The sequence below is a fragment of the Argiope bruennichi genome, chromosome 1 (genome assembly GCF_947563725.1).
Source record: "Argiope bruennichi chromosome 1, qqArgBrue1.1, whole genome shotgun sequence".
NCBI lineage: Eukaryota > Metazoa > Arthropoda > Arachnida > Araneae > Araneidae > Argiope > Argiope bruennichi.
In genome coordinates, this window is record NC_079151.1 from 73,842,349 (window position 1) to 73,859,753 (window position 17,405).

At 27.4% G+C, this 17,405-nt stretch overlaps 1 protein-coding gene across 2 annotated transcripts in view; it reads right to left on the reverse strand.

Moving 5' to 3' along the window:
- Positions 1-17,008, reverse strand: part of LOC129963754 (cytosolic carboxypeptidase 1-like) — a 59,914-nt gene extending 42,906 nt beyond the window's left edge. The window contains exon 1 of one of the 2 annotated variants that reach the window (XM_056078326.1): positions 16,937-17,008. The gene's annotated coding sequence lies outside the window, so the exon portion shown is untranslated. Of the gene's footprint in view, positions 1-8,539; positions 8,559-16,936 lie in introns of those variants that run through there. The other variant, XM_056078318.1, reaches the window with a different exon arrangement.
- Positions 17,009-17,405: the final 397 nt, after the last annotated feature.

Sequence of the window (17,405 nt, forward strand, 5' to 3'; positions counted from 1 at the left end):
AAAAACTACTTAAAAAACGATGTACTTAAAACTATAAGCATGTACAAAAAATATATAACTAACATAAATACAATTTAATTACAAAAGTACACAACTAACCTAAAAATAATTTAAATCATTGAAAACAGGTTAAAAAAACTACTTAAAAAACGATGTACTTAAAACTATAAGCATATACAAAAAATATATAACTAACATAAATACAATTTACTTACAAAAGCATGCCACTAACCTAAAAATAATTTAAATCATCCGTTGAAAGTGGTTGTCATGACAACAATCAGAACAATGCGTATGCGTGAATTTTCTTCGCCAGTTGGGGTAACGCTAGGCAGATTATACATTTTTAATTTCCTTTATTCTGTGTTATTTTAATTCAAAAGTACTTCAGAATGAATCTGAAACATGGATTAATTAACAATGTTTAATTTTAAATGCATAAAACATTAAGAAAATAAACAGAATCGTTTAAAATAATCCGCCGAAAAATATTAACCCTAGCCTCATTACTGTTGGGAGAAAAAAGAAACGGAAGCCTTACTCATTTGGGGGTGTTGGAAATGGAAGATTTCTTTTGGCGGAAAGGTTGGCGGTGGGGAAAATGGAAGATTTTTTTTGGCGGGAAAGTTAGTTTTTAATTAATAATTAAAATTCTAATTAAAATTTCAAAAAAAGGGACCCCAGGTGCACATTCCCGACCTCTAAAGTATACATGTACCAAATTTGATAGCTGTATGTCAAATGACCTGGCCTGTAGAGCGCCAACACACACACACACACACACACACACACACACACACACACACACACACACACACATTGAGCTTTATTATAAGTATAGATATAACCTTAAATTTATTTATGAAAATTGACAGCTAATAACACTTAACAAGGCCAATTAAAACAAAATGAACTTTCAACAAAAACGGATAGTAACTGTCAATACTTTTTTATTGGAATGCTTTTTTTTTTACGTCATATACTTTATAAGCAATAATACCAAGTTAAATTGTTTTGAGTTTGCAATATTTTGAGAGCAATATCAACAACTGTGATTACTATAATATTTCTGATTTTATGACTCTGTCTATGGAATTTTAAATCTGTTTTTTTCTCCAATATTTTTGACAGTCAAGATTCAATCAAATTTGATCTGATTATTGCTAGGATTTATTTCTATATCTAGGTAATACGTACTTATTTTATTTTCCTTTTTAGAGCAGTTTAAGCAATGTGGACTAAAATGATATAGTATTAGGTTAAGTTATGCAGCATTTCGAGACAATATTACCATTTTCGATATCTCTTTTTAGAGAAAGAGGGGATAGATTTCTTCTGCAATCTATAATTTATATATTAACATCCATTTTGAGGCAATATGAAGACTATTTTGGGATGGACTTAATTTTAAGAGATCCAGCTGACGAAGATAAAGTCTGAGCTAAACGGGAACATCTGTACAAGACATCCACAAAAAAGGAAGCCTCTTTAATTAAGCAAGCATAGAATCTGGATGGATGCAATACTAAATCTTTGAATCGTAGATAAAGAAATTAATAGGACATATAAAAGATTTACAAAAATCTATACAGTTGATTTATGATGGATGTAGTATCCATTTGGCATACGGTAATATTTAAAAAAATGGGAAAGAATGGCATATTCATTCTATGTCTACCTACCCATGCAAATCATATTTTGCAACATTCAGATGTGAGTTTCCACAATTGAAGAAAATATAGAAATGCTTGATTTTGAATGAAGAATTACAACTCAAAAGCAGTTTTCTTTAGCTTTCTGAAGCGGTTGACCCAAAAATTCATTCAAAATGTTCTAAAGGATTTCCAAAGTTGTAAGACATATCCAGTTTTCAAAGATGTAGTTAAAAAGAGAACTGCAGCACGACTGTTGCAAGACGCGCTTCTTTAAGTTCAAAGGTAGCAGTGGAAACTCCTTCAATTTCAAAAGAAGCTGGTGAATTTTCTGCAGTTTTAAAGGAAACCACTAGTTGTTTTTCATTGCAAGAATTAAAATTAGTCCTCTTTCACTGTCACCTCCGGCATCCTGTAAAACATTGCCATGGAGAATCCAAAATCTAAAAGTGTGTGCAGACAAAAAAAAGGTGAAGCGCTGAAGGGAGATGTGACTGCAGCATGTCTTCAAGAAACACATGAATGTTCTGAAAAGAAGAAAACATACTGCTCTTCCTAAACTATGGTAAAGAAATCTGATGCTGCAATTTAGAAAAGAGATGAAGAAAAAGAGGCAACATCACAATTACTGCTTCGTACAAAATATCTGCTGTTGTTGGAACAAGTGAAACAAAGCAGCTAAACATGAATTAAAACTTTTGATGTTCAAATTTTTATCAACAGAATGCAGCATACTTCCAGTTAGATATCGCGCTAAGTTTTCATTTTAGTAGAAATATAAAAATTATAGTATTAATATGTTATCCAAATACTGGATGAACCAACGTTCATACGGAGGAAACATTACTTTTCAAATATTTGATATTTAATTCAAATAATAAAATTCTGGACGACTAAATCAAATATTGGCGCCTTATTTATTTTTCTGTTTTAATTGAAAAAATATGAATTTTATGAGATATTTCAGTTTTTCCATCTATAATCATTTCATCCAGTTATTGTTCATTTTACTCCATACTATGGGCCAAAATGCACATAAAGACAAGCCTAAAGAGTAATAATTAAACATTTTTATTTTTTTTTAAAAATTGTAGCAATTCTCAGACAGTTAATGTAAAATATCTGTTAAACCAACGGAACGGTTCCCCTACAACTTTCTTGCGTATTCTCTAATAAAGGTATTATCGCCGCCTCCCCCTTAATATTTTTGTCCTTGAGCAAAGTCGTAAATGCCACGAGTATTCAAATTTTTATTTTCCACACACGAGAACTGTGTGCTTCGTAGCATTGCACAGAAAACTGATATTTATGTATTAATTGCATGACATAGACAAGCAATAATTATGAAATACCAATCTTAAAGTGTGAATTTAGTGTTTTTACTGAATAGAGTATGATCTTTGGAGGATATTTCTTTTCGTTTAATCGTGGCATGTGGTTAATGCACAAGTACCAAAAAATCGAATGTGAATTTTGGATGCCTTTTTTCAAAAATTAAAACGAAAATTTAAAACGAAACTAAACTAAATTTCATCCATTTAAGGCATTGAATTTGTATACATGCGAAAGTGCAGACTGATAGGCAGTCAACCCGTCGCAGCTTTGGTTCAAACAGTGACAATAATCTATACTTTAGTTGCTAAAACAGGTAACCAAATTTTATTTATCAAAGTTAAGTTTTTCAATTCTTGCGTTTGCATACATGCAAAAATACAGATAGATAAACGATCAATCTTTTCATAGATTTGATTAAAAATTTGTTACAAATACAAAACAACATATAAAATTGACCACATTTTGAGCGATATTTTAGATGCTAAATCTATGTATCAAATTGTATTTATCTAACCCATTACGTTTTCCAATAGCCAAGTTCACTTGTAGTGGGATTGCCAGATAGACAATCTTACTCTGAATGAATTTCGTTCAAAATTTGATAGAAATCCATACATTTGGTGTAAATTCAAATTTCATTGTTTACTCAAAGGGTTTTGAGTGACCGCGTACACAAACAGACAGACATAACTCCAAAAATGTGTTTTCTGGAGGTCTGAAATGAGAAGTTTTGTCAAAATCTCGAGTATGACGATTACAATACTTTCGCTTTGTATACTTCGCGTGCAAGAAGGTAAAAAGTCTAAATATTTTACATATCTTAGAATTTTAATTTAGCGAAGCAGAAAACAACAAATTTTATGTTTATTGAGTTCCACATAATTCTAATTTTTTAATCTAGTCTCTAGTATCTTATTACTATCTTTATCGTAGAAAATCTTAAAATGCTGATTGAAATATGAATTAAAAATCTAGCGTTATTAATTTGATTATGAAGTTAAAATTATATTTCTTTCTTACTTTAAAAACTTTATTATTTTTGTAATAAAAAGGAGGTATACATCTGAAAAAATTCAAAGTGTTTAGGATTCTGAAAGCATAATAAATTCACTTTCATAGCTTTTCACGAAGCTAATATTTTCGCAAAAAATAAGGGATTTCCCCCTTTCCATTTTAACTTTCTCAATAATCTGAAGAGTAAATAACAGAGTTCTTTTTGCAACATTGAAGCTCTGAGGTTATTTTGAATTTTAGGATTTCTTTACAAGACATCAATTTGGCAAAAATGAAACTTGCTTGAGCTAGAAAGAAATTTAACTTCTCCAAAGATTTCAAAAACTGTTCAAGGTTTTTTCTCTATATTCTGAAATTAGAAAACAATCTGTAAAAATTAATATATGTTTGAATTGTAAAATATTACCTCTTGTACTGTGAATCACAAACACATCTCATACCATGGATCACTGATTCGAAATACTTGATATTAATTATCATGATTTTTTTTTAGATTATAACAACATATCAAGTAGCTAGATGGGGAAAATAATGAAACAAGATTATGAAATATTGAAATGAATTCTGAAATTATATAAAAGCAATTGAAGTTGTGTTTTCTAAAACAGGAAAGAAAATTTCAATTAGAGGACCGTGTAATGAGTTTAATGCTAATTTTCCAATATTAGTTCAGTATTTGATAGCTTTTGCGAAATTGGGGAAACAAAAATTTAAATACGAAGCTCGATACGACACCAGAAAAGTATTTTCTGAAAAAGAATTGTTTAGTAGATAGAGAACATAAATGAAATGGTTAAAATAAACTATGGATTGACGAAGAAAGGAGTTCAAAATCTGGCTTTAAATAAAACCTGGCAAACTTATAACAAAAACAATCTATCAAGTGAAATATTAACAGAAGAAAAATAGAAAATCGATAGAATAAAAAGTAAACTATTTTTTTTTTCCATTGGAATAGCAGAAACGAATGATACAAGATAAATTGTACCAGAAAAATCTAGAACGAGGTGAATTACGATTGTCGACTTCGTGCAAGATCAATAAACAATTTTCTGAAAGATAAAATAGTTGCTGGATCTCATGAGTGCTGTTGAAGCAACAGAATGTTAAAAATTTTTTTTCATTTAAATATACAAATGTCTGAGTTCGATTTACAACCAATATTTCAGCAGAGAAAGAAGACAGAATATCGAATTCCAATTTAGCAACTTTTCAAGAATCTATTTAATTTTTTTTTTCTTTCTCAAGGACTTTTAGCTGCTTTTTAAGTTGAAATAAAATGAAATTGGAGAAATTTTGAAGGAATTTTATTAAATGCAGTTGTACAAGGAGGTGTCGCAGCAAATACAATTTTTTAAAAATTTTATTTAGAAAGAATTACAGAGAAGGCCAACCAAAATAAAACAGCCTCATCCAAGATGAATTTCAAAGCTCGTAGCTTCTTTTTCTATTACGGTTACTTTATCTCTTAAAATTAAAAAGTAAAAAAACACATTTAGATAAACACTTAACTTTATTTTTAATGATGATATATTTAAGGACTTAAATACAAGGAAAAAAGACAACCAAAGTTTATTAATTCAGGTTTTTTTTTTTTTTTCTCCTTCAGATTATTTGATTTTCCTAATATCTCGACTCGCGAAGAGCTTCTGAAAGCAAATCAAAACGAATATTTAAGAAAACTAAATATTTCATTAATTTTAAATGAATTTTTAAAATTATTCGTTGCAATTTTTTTCAATATATATTTTTTTAATTGCTTTTAAAAATTTCGTTCATTTATTGCCTCTCCCCCTATTTCCACATTTCACCAAGAAAGAAAGGATGGATTAAAATAAGATCGAACGAAAATATTACCAAAAAGAAAAATCAAATTATTTATTTGTGGTCACCTTACTGATTCCACGTAGATTAAAGGCTGCTTAAGACAACGAATATATAATTAAAGAAAATAAGTTCCTGGCCCGTATCCCGTATGTAAAGACCGATGAAAGGAAAACAAGCGAAATTAATACTTGTGATGGCAAGATGACAGCATATGATAAAATTGGAAGCAAATGTCAGCAAAGCATAATTAATTCACCATGTCATTACCTTGAACACTGTGTACATATAATGAAATGGCTTAACGAAAGACGGTGCCAAAGTAATTCATACAAAGCTTATATCGATAGAAACAGTCAGTTATTAATAGACACGGAACAGAAGATAACAGCTTGCCAAACCACCCACTACAAAAACATTTCTATAAGAATTGTTACACGGCTGTATGAAAATATTTTAAAAGGAGTTGGAAAAAAAAATTAAATGCATTTAGATTACAATTTGCAGACTTCCGCAGAAATAACTTCAGTCCAAAACTGATATGAATAGAAAATAATTTAGAAAACCTCGAAACAAGCTGAATAACAATTATTTGAGTTATTTTATCAATGATATTCAGGTCAGAAAATTACTTTTGTAACAATTGATAAATTTATATTTTATGTTTAATACAACTAATAGTGAAGTTGCATATATTATCCACAAAATTTCCACTTCGATGTAAAGATATATTTACTTCTATCCATGATATTCAAATTACCAAATGCCACTGAATTCTGAAAATCTATCAAAATAATTTTTTTTAAAAGAACAGGGGGGGGATAAGAAAATCCAATATAGATTAAGGAAAGTTGTTGAATTTCTTTGACAAAGTTTAAAAGAAATAGATCGATTTATATTACAGAACTCCAATTTGTATAATGCATTTAAATTTCACTCCCCCAAAGGAACTGCATGAAATCCCTGCTAAAAATGATTTATATTCCAAAACTTTTATAAATAACATGTTTTGAAGCAATAATCTGAAAGCAAAACACTTAATTTTTTTCATCGCTGAAATTTATTTAATCGAAGCAACATTCCACATTCCGATTTAGAAATCATCCAGGGATAAAACAGAAATACATACATACAAATTATATAAAAAATTTCTATTATTGACCAAAAATTAACTCAAAATATGTTATTTTCTTGATACAAATCTTCTAATTTACAAATACCTAACTAAAACACCAATCAATACAAAATCCTTTTTAGTTAACCAAAAAAGAAAGAAAAGAAAAAAAAGACTATGAGAAAAATTCACAAAAAAAAAAGTTAAACAGCTTTAATAAAAAATTTGATACTCGAATTGCATGAATATGTTAAAAAATTATTTTTATGCAATTAATGCTTAAAGGATTTCATCAACAATAAACTTGATTTTAAGCTCAAAAGTGTTTTGACTTTTCAGTCAGATTTTATGAATTTAAAACTATTGACTGCAAAATACTTTAAACTTATTATCGTCACTTAATCTAATCAACAAATATGGTGAAATTACAAATGGCCGAGAACAGCTGATAGCAGAAAAATGCAACGACCTTTTTATTTGTAATCTCTTTGCACTGATAAAACTTCAAAAAATTATGGACTTTCAAACAATCCTTTTTTTTAAAAAATAAATAAAAAAAATACAAATTTTTTTCTTTTTACTTTTTTGCAAACAGTGCTAAGAAATATCGTGAATCAGTTGCGTTTTACAAATTCAGTCGTAGAAAATATTATGAAAAAGTCTTCAAAATATAATTTTTAAAGAATAAATTCAATTCCATCGGATTGCTTTGGCAACTTTAATTAAAGCTTAAAACGGACTGCATTTTAAAATTACATTATATTTAAGCCAGGCTCGAATAAATAAAGCCTGTTCGTTAACAGACAAAATTATTTATTTCTATACCTAGTTGAAATAATGCAAGAACTTTAAAAATACATCACAAACAAGAAAGCAGACGTAAACATAGTTACCAGAACGCATCAACAAAGTTCTGGAAAAATACTGTTCGTTTCTTCGTTCGTTCTACTGTTCGTTTCAGAATTCTGAGATGACTACTTTTCGATGGTTCTATCTCACTAAGATGTGACAGATGAAAGGATGTGGGCCATTTCCGAAATTTACTTTACTGTTAAATCTAAACATTTTCTCTTTTCCTCTTTCCACTCACCGCTATTTTGCCGAATTAAACCTATTCTATAACATGCGCAAAAGCGCAGTGGGTTTTAGAATTCGTTGGCAAACAATAGAATGATTCGCAGACAATTAACAATTTCTGTGAATCAGAAACATAAGTAATTCATGAATTTCTTATAAGTGCTCAGATGCATTAAAATTGGTGAAAAAATAAAATGACAGAGTAATTAAATATTTTACATTCGTCCAGAGCTTAAAAAAATTACAAAACCTTTAAGCCATGCAAACATTAGTCTGTAATAAAATCTTAAACATACCAATATTATTTCTGACCAATATTACCAATATTATTATAAGTTTTTGCATCATAAAGAATGGTTGTGCCCCGGGAATGGCGTTGATGGAAATTCAGCAAAACAAGCTACATACATTTAAATGTGTTTTATACTTTAGGGCATTCGAAATCCTTAAAATAGCAGTTTGTTCCCGTTTTCAAAAATTCGTCCTATTTTAAACCATGAACAGATAATTAAGATAGTCTCACCTGGGTTCGTACCTCTTTACTGCACATGAATGACGTACCTTCGATGAAATCGGTATTAGTAACGTATATTTTTACTGAACAGATCAATTATGATCTGTCAAGGTCACATATTGCAGTAAAATTGTTTACTTTCTACAGGCTTTACAATACTGCTCTAGCTTCCTCTTCCAAGTGAATCATCGTTTCGTTGAATGAAAGTTGAAAAACAATAACGGTTCATAGTAAAATTATGAAAACCTCCCTCTTGAAGTGACCATTACGGTAAAATACAATATTTTCAAACGCTCTCTTCCGGTGGACGATTAGCACCTTTTTTGTGACAGTTGGACTTTTGGAAGGTTTCCAGGCACGCAAACATGAAGCGATCAATGGCACCTTTTCAGAATTGCCTTGAACATAATGGGGAGAAAAAAATGGTTAAAAAGTAGAGCACAACCACGTTATTTTAGAATGAATAACGCCTCCCTTGATTAATCAGTTTTTAGTTGGAAAGTCCTCTTTCACCTTTTAAGATATTCTTGGCTTCATAATCCACGTAATTCAAATCTAGTAAAATAAAAACTGCTGAATAGTAAGCATCTACATTTGTAACATGCTCCAATATTTTCTAAAATCCAATTTCCAAATCAAACCTCGAGAAAAAAAATGCCCCCGAAATAATTAATAAGTAAATTTTGTGCTTACCAACCAGTACTTTCAAAAAATAAAGTCTTCTTCATATATTCTTAAAGAGAAATATGTAATTTATTCAGGAAAAAGAACGGAATAAAGTATATACATTCCACAACAAAATCATTTGAAACGTAATATTTCAGAATTCGCCTGATTAAAGGATAAAAAAGAATTATTAAATGGTGAAAAAAATAAGATATCAGTAGTTGAAATGAGCAGAAAAATGCATTTTTAAAATTAAATTTATAATAAATCAAGAAGGTCGCTTTAATAAAACTCATGAAACGATCCTTTTGAAACAATCTCAGCATAAAAAAAGGGAAATTGTTACATTTTTACACAATCGCCGTCCTGATTAAAGTATTATTTATTTATTTTCTAAAAAAATATTTTTGATTAGGAGTTTTCATCCTGATTCCACTAAGTAGAAAATTGTTGATTTACTTTTCAAGAAACCATAATATAAAAACATTGACGATACTAGAATGTTAATCAGCAACTGCTCATTTTATTTCATATTAGTATACATGACAAAACTTCATCACTAAAGTCGCAAAATTTATCTTTTTTTTTTTTTTTTTTTTTTTTTGTTAAATCATAACACCAAAACAACCACTGAAAGTATTATTGTCAGCTTGTCAAACTTGGTAAGCACATCCATTGTCATGGGCATGTCAGCAAAGAGAAAATATCAAGCTACCCAAGCAAGAATGCTTACCATATTCCCAAGAAATCTTTCAATCAGTAACAAATTCTATACAACAGAAAGTAGTATAATAGGAAAATTCTAATGCTCCAATCATTCGTAGCAATAGTTTTTAATAAACAGTTTTTGTTGACTTTAAAATTATGACAATAATTTTAGAATGACTTGGGATATTCTTCGTAAAACATCCAGATTTGATATTGGGTGAAGAATTAAGAATAAGGCCAACATTAATGTCAAATGGAATGGATATAACGGATTATTATGGGACACATATTTTTTGATGCGCTAAGATTTTAAAATTTAGAAGAAATGTGTCTTGACAATGAACTATTTTAATAAAATATTAAACCAGTACAAGCGATTCCATTTAATGGTGAATTGGATAAAACTGAGCTCAAGTTTCCATAAAATTTATAATAAAGAATAAATAAAGAAAAGAACTAAATAATAAAACTATACAAATCTACTTTTCAGTACATTAACAAAAAGTTTAGTAACTAACTACTCCACTTTTCAGTATACAAATAAAAGTGTATTATTAATAAACTGCTTTTATTCAATTTATTATATAATACATGGCAAAAGACAACTTTTCTTTGGAAGAAACTTTAAGAAATGTATTTAAATATCTCATATGTATTATACATAACTTTTTCTTTGTGTTCTAATCTTAAAAATTATCAGCGAAGACCACAAATATTCCATTTAGACGACAGAAAAAAAAATGAAAGGAAGAAGAGCAGGTGGACTGTCGAATCATGGAGAACTTTCGACGTAATCACTCAAAAAAAGCCATTTGGCCAAAGACTTTACCGGCTCGAAGAAAGAACTAATAGAAATGTAGCTGTTATTGTGCATTGACAAAGTAATAGATGTAATTCGTTTTTTAACAATTTAATTAGATAACTTGTAATCTTATTTGTAACTTGCACTATACATGATAAAAAAAATCATTCAAAACGTTCGTCATGTCAAACCTTTGGATTTAAATGTGCCAAATTTGACAATTTTTTTTTTTTTTTTTGTGACAGTTAAAAAAAAAAAAAAACTGCTAAAAATTTCTTTTTATTTCCTAAAAAGGAATAAAGGAATTTCATATCAACTGGTAAATTTGACATATTACAACTACAACAGTAATTCTGGGATTCGATATCAAAGATTTTGACGATAGTTCGATTTTGCATTTGGCCCAAGTTTCGGTAGTAGTAGTTCGCCTTTAAAACCACGTAATCTGATGGTATCTGATAATAGTATAATTCTACAGGATTTTTCCTGTCCTTTCCAAATATGTGCTTATTTTAAGCATATGTCTATCAAAAAAATTTTTTATTAGGATTTTTTTCCGATTGATAATTATTTTATCAGTCATAATTTTCAAACAGTAAGAGATAGGACAATACTGCTAGACTGTTTTATGAGCCTTATGAACTCTTCTATCACCATATTTCATTTGACATAATAGGTCAAATTTATCAGTTATCATATTACAACAGCTAGTTATCCGAAGTGGGACAATGTTTAACTTGTTTGTATTTTTTTAAATAATTTTTTGCTTGTTTTTATAAGTGAGTAGATAGATTATTTTTTATGGTTTTGTCTTGCTCATCGATTTCCTTTCTTATAGCCAAAGTAAATAAATTTGGAATTCAGCAAATTGAAATAAAATGGTGACACAAAGTTTTGTTCTTAATTAGATTATTTTTGGAATTTCTACAAGCCTTAGAAGAAATAATAGTAATTTATTACCTAAATTGATCACAATAACAGAATATCTAATTTATTTTCTTCATTAATGTAAAAGAAACCAGTAGAGAAATATCACACATATTTTCCAAATTTCTAGCTTGAGATAGTCTTGTTCATTTAAAATTAGTCAACATCAGTTGAAGAAGAAAAATTAACTATTAGTTGTAACAATTATTAATTAATTATTATTACTTACAGTAATATTTCGCCGAAATTCTGTTACTGAAACACCTATAATTCAATAATATTACAATTTATATCTCTGACGTCAATGAATTCCAGCGTAAAATCATTTTACGTATTACTTTATGTATTAATAAAGTAAACATACTCCATAAGCATTTTTTTTTTTTGGTGTAGAAGTTTTTTGGAGAGATAAAACTATTTTTTTCAAAACAAAACTGAAAGCGATAGTTAATATCTGGGAGGGGGTACAGCAAATAGTTTCTTAAATTAATTTTTTGAGCTTGAATTTCATTGATTTGCATTTTCATCCGAATAAGTGTATTTAAAGCACAAATATATAAAAGGAATAATAAAGCTGAATTTCAGAAACACGGAAATAAATAAAAAACAATAAGTAGTTAAAAAATGCCAAATAAAACTCAGCCCTTTTTTCCCCCTTTTTTTGTAAGAAAATGTCATTAATATTTTACAATAATTTTTAATAATTTTTCTTGTTACATATTTTTTATTAAGATTTAAAATTTTAAACATAAAGGACTTTTTGAAAGTTCCATCCCTTGAACTGAAACAAAATAGAATAATCCACTTATTCTTTCTCAACACTTCACAAACATAATCATCCTCCAGACTGTTTGGGTTCGTAGGCTCTGAAAGCTATTAGGAAACTTTCTTGTGAAACGTATCTTTCAAGTTAAAAGTGGAGGCCATGAAAAAAGTAAAATGAAAGCCGTAAAGATACTAACAGGGGGCTGAAAGCGAATCAACATTTAAATATTTTTTTTTCATTCCCTCCTTCTTTCAGGGTTTTCGTTATAAATAACTTCAAGGATCCTTCAGAGCATCCAACAAAGAAATTCGAGTAAACGCCACGGATACAAACAGGTGCCGCGGAACGTGCTACGAGGAATTAGGATTTTTATCTCTTTTACGAAACAATAGAAAAGATTCAATTTTAGTTCAATGATTTCAAGCACAGAAAAATTCTAACGTGAGTAATGTCTTTCTTTAGCATAACAGGATGGAACGAAACATGTATGGAGTAATTCAATACATGTTTCGTTCCAATACTTTCAGTAAGTGTATTTTGTAACAGCTGTAACATAAGTCGTTTCCATTTGCATAAAGGAGATCTCGTGTTCAGATTATAATTCAATCAGCTATTGCGGGAAGTCTGGGTGTATATAATTGCATCTCAGTTATATATAAAATTTTATAGATGTGATCTTTCACGGTTCATCTTTTATATTTTACAATTTATAGGAAACAAATCATATCTGGTGTTGCACTGATGAATTACAACACACTTTATTCAAATTTATGAAAACTTATAGCAAAGATAGTCTAGCTAAATTTGGAAGAATATTAAGGGTAATATGCAATTAACGACATTAGTAAATATGTAAAGATCTGTTACAAAGACTAATCCTGAATATTTCTTTTAAAACATTTTTTCATCAAAAAATAATTAAAAATCAACTATCAACTTTTCACAAAATTCAAGATTTTTTTTTTGTATCCTTTCCAAATATTGTTTAATATTTCTAAATCCACTTCCATTCAGTTGACAATCTTCACTTTAGTTTACTTGGCATCATTTAGAAGTACTAAGGAGATATGGAACATTACTTGGCTGCTTATTTCAGATCTTTATCTTAAAATGCTTGCCACCTGTTCAAGAGTTCTTATCCACTTTTTAATTACCAACAAGTCCTCCAAACAGTAAATACTATACAGTAGCATAAAAAACACATCAACAGAACTTTTGAAATGACTTCAGAGATGAAAGCAGAATGACTGTCAGAAAGTAAGTTGTATTTGTTTTATTTCAGATCAAGTTTTTAATTTGATATCTAAATGAAAACACATTTGTCTAAACAAATATTTCAAAGATGAAATATACATGGTGAATTAATTAAGACCTGACCTAAAAAAAGTTAATGAATACATAAATTACAAAATGTAATGACACTGAGCGAACAATCAGATTAAAAATAACAATCCTCAGAAAATTATTTGCTATTAATTCCAAAATGATAAAAGTAATCTTTTTTCAAAAAAAAAAAAAAATAAGTAAATGATATTATTAATAACTTAAGAACAATATTTCAAATAATAAAGAAAAGTTATTTATAATTTACCACAACAAAAATTCATTAAAATTCAGAATAATTAATAAAAGGAAAATTGATACCATATGGAATTCAGTTCACAAAATATTTTTAAAATATTCAAAACATTTTCCAAGGGATACTTTCTTTCAAACAATCAAATTAAAAAAAACAATAACACTGAAATAAAAAATAAATGAACAGAGTTCATTACTAACAATTGATTATAATAAAAAAATAATAATTTAAAATATGAGATCATAAAATTCATGAATGAGATCATGAATTCATAAAATAATAATGAAATCTAATTTTTATTCTTATAAGAAATTTGAATTTGAGCATCAGATTTTTTTTATATTTTATTCCCCATTATATTAATTAGTAAAAATAGTAAATGTTCCAAAATTCTGTATATTTTCAAATTAAAAGGTGCAAAACAATTTTCTTATGTCTTGATTGATTCATAGAAATAAAAGTACAAAACAATAATGGTCACAAAAGCAATTAAATACTGTTCTGCTAATGCTATATTTTAGTAAAAATGTAATTTTGAAAATGCAGTAATAAAAATTTTAAAAGGTTGTTTTGGCATAATTTTTGCAAACTGTTAGTCAAAGATATTATTTAAAATTATCGTTTTAGGATAAATATTCAAAAGATCATAAAGAATATTCATAATGCTAATAATTAAAATTTAACATAAATGGGGAGAAAATCCAGTTTGAAAATTACTGCAGAATATTTTGAAAACATCTTTGAAGCAACAATAAATAACTTACTATGAATTGGAAGACAAAACCTATGCACTAGACTGAGCACTAGACTTCATAAATAATGCTGTAATTTTTTTACAATGTAATAATAAAAGAGGTAAAATACGAAATAATAATAAAAGACCAAAATATGAAATTTAATAAATGAAAACTCATAGTAAGTAAAATTAACTAAAAAAAAGAGTGAAATGATTCTTTAATGCCATGCATAAAAATTAAAATAAAGAATAAGTTGTTTATTTTATAATTATATGATAACAAGTATGTTGTTTGAAGTGTTTAACATAAAAAGTATAAATTTTGAATATATATTTCACATCTTTATAAATAAAACTTTACTATGTATATAATATCAATAAAAGAATATGTTAATTACTTTGTAACTTATTTTTAAGCTATTTATTATATATTTTTATTACCTTTTAGTAAAAAAATAAATAAAAAAAATTCAAAAATGCATTTTATACAAAATCCAATGAAACATAGCAAAATACGATATTGAATGAGAGCCTTTCATAATGTATTATAAGCAATTTAAATATAGAACCCAGGCTAAAATATTTAAAAATTCAAAGGAATGTCCCAATATTTTTCAACAAAAAAAATTTGCGAAGAAAAATTCAAATGATCACTTTTAATAATATATTCTTGTCATAATTTTTTATACATGTTGGTTATGCATACTAAATGCAGAAGAAGAATATCATTATTTATATAATAAAATATTTTATTAAGAATTAACATTAATATTTAATCAATTTCAGTTTGTAATCAGGAAGGGATCCATATACAAAAGCTCATATTATACTAAAAAAAAGGTAAAAAACTACAAAAAAATCTTAAATTACTCCATCTAATACCTAATATCTTGCAAAGAGGATGTAATTCAAACTTTTTACCGATCCCTGTCATTCCAAACAATGCAACATCAAATATCAACTAAGGTCATCATATTTAGCATTAATCAGTTTTAAAAAATTACAATTTTGGGATTGTACCCTATTTTTAGTTCTATTAAATAAAAATTAATAACAATATATAAAATTTCATTACAAAATATACTAATAATAACTATTAGATGAATTTGATCATTAAGTTTAAAATAATTTTAAATTATACATTAAGGTTATATGAATCAAATGAGCAAATAAAATTCATAAGATGCTACAAATGAAATTGAATATATTCTAAATGAACAGACAGTAGAATTTGTAAGAAAATAAGTTAGACATTACTAAAATTAATACAACACAATTTCTCAGTCTAGTTAAAATAAAGATTATGAAACATGTCATCCTTTTTCTCAGAAATGCAAATCATATTTAAAAGAAAAAAAAACCAAATAATTATTTTCGAACAAACATATAATTAAAAATGGCAATAGCAATTATCGTACTTAAATAAAAAATATTATACTTATATTTTCATATAATTTGAGTTCACACCTATAAAATTCAAGAACTATAGTAGTACTCAGTATTATTCACAAGATCAGAAAAATTAAATTGAAAGCCCTTTTAATGTCATATTCATCTTTTTTTCATTAAAAAATAAACTTTAAAAAATCCTCCTAACAAAGTAAAAAAAGAAAAATATTCAATATGTTAATATGATTATGATTATTTGCTATCAAATTTAATAATTTCAGCACCCTTATTTGAAAAAATGAAGTTAAAATATCCAATTTAAACAAAAATAATTTTTCGTCGCTACAATATGCTAAAAATTTGATCCTTGCTGCAAACCCATTAACAGATATAAGTAAACATATTATTCATGTAAAAAAAAAAATTCTATAGCTTTTAAAAAACATGTAAATTTTCATTTTTTAATGTAATTTATAACATGCAAATGAAACCTTACAAGGAGAATCGAATAGGACAAACATATATATATAATTATAAGGTTATTGAACATACAAGTATTAAAATTTATTCTTATTCAGTGATTTACAAAAGCTACATATTTAAATTCCATAACACTTACATATTTAGAAATGAATATATTAAGCAATACAGTCTAAAAAATTTTTTAAATTATGACAAAAGTTTAATATAATTCAAAAAAATAAAAAAGAATTAATTCATGAATCGAATCCGTATCTATTTCTTCAACTACGATTTTCTTAAATTAAAATATTTTTTAACTAATTTTAAAACAAAAAGAATTTTATGTAACGATATCTTTAAAGATAACTTACCGGGATGAATTTAGAAAATTGAAGCAGTTCTGTCAAACAGTTGCGAATATTATGTTTACCATTTATATTTACTTCATTTCACTTCGATATCCATTTCTAATTCGTATATTTCCTTTTCAAGGAATGATTCTTTCTAGTGAGTGAGCGATACTGTCACAGATAAGCCACCTCAATAGCATAGTAACTAATAGCTGAATTAATAATTTTCGCCTTGGAAACGTCTGAATCATACATTTTTCCATATAATAATCATGCAGACATATTTGAGTATGATATTAGAAATGCCGCTTGTTCAGAAAGAGAGTACAAAATACTGGAAGACCGAGTAGTTAATGCATTTTTTTTTTTAATTTAGCATATCAGCTTTTATATTTTTCAAAAATATTGTATTGTTATCTGCACTATTAAACATCTGTGCTGTATAATTAACGATTTAGCAGTGCCAGTATTTTCTTTTATTTTTCAAATT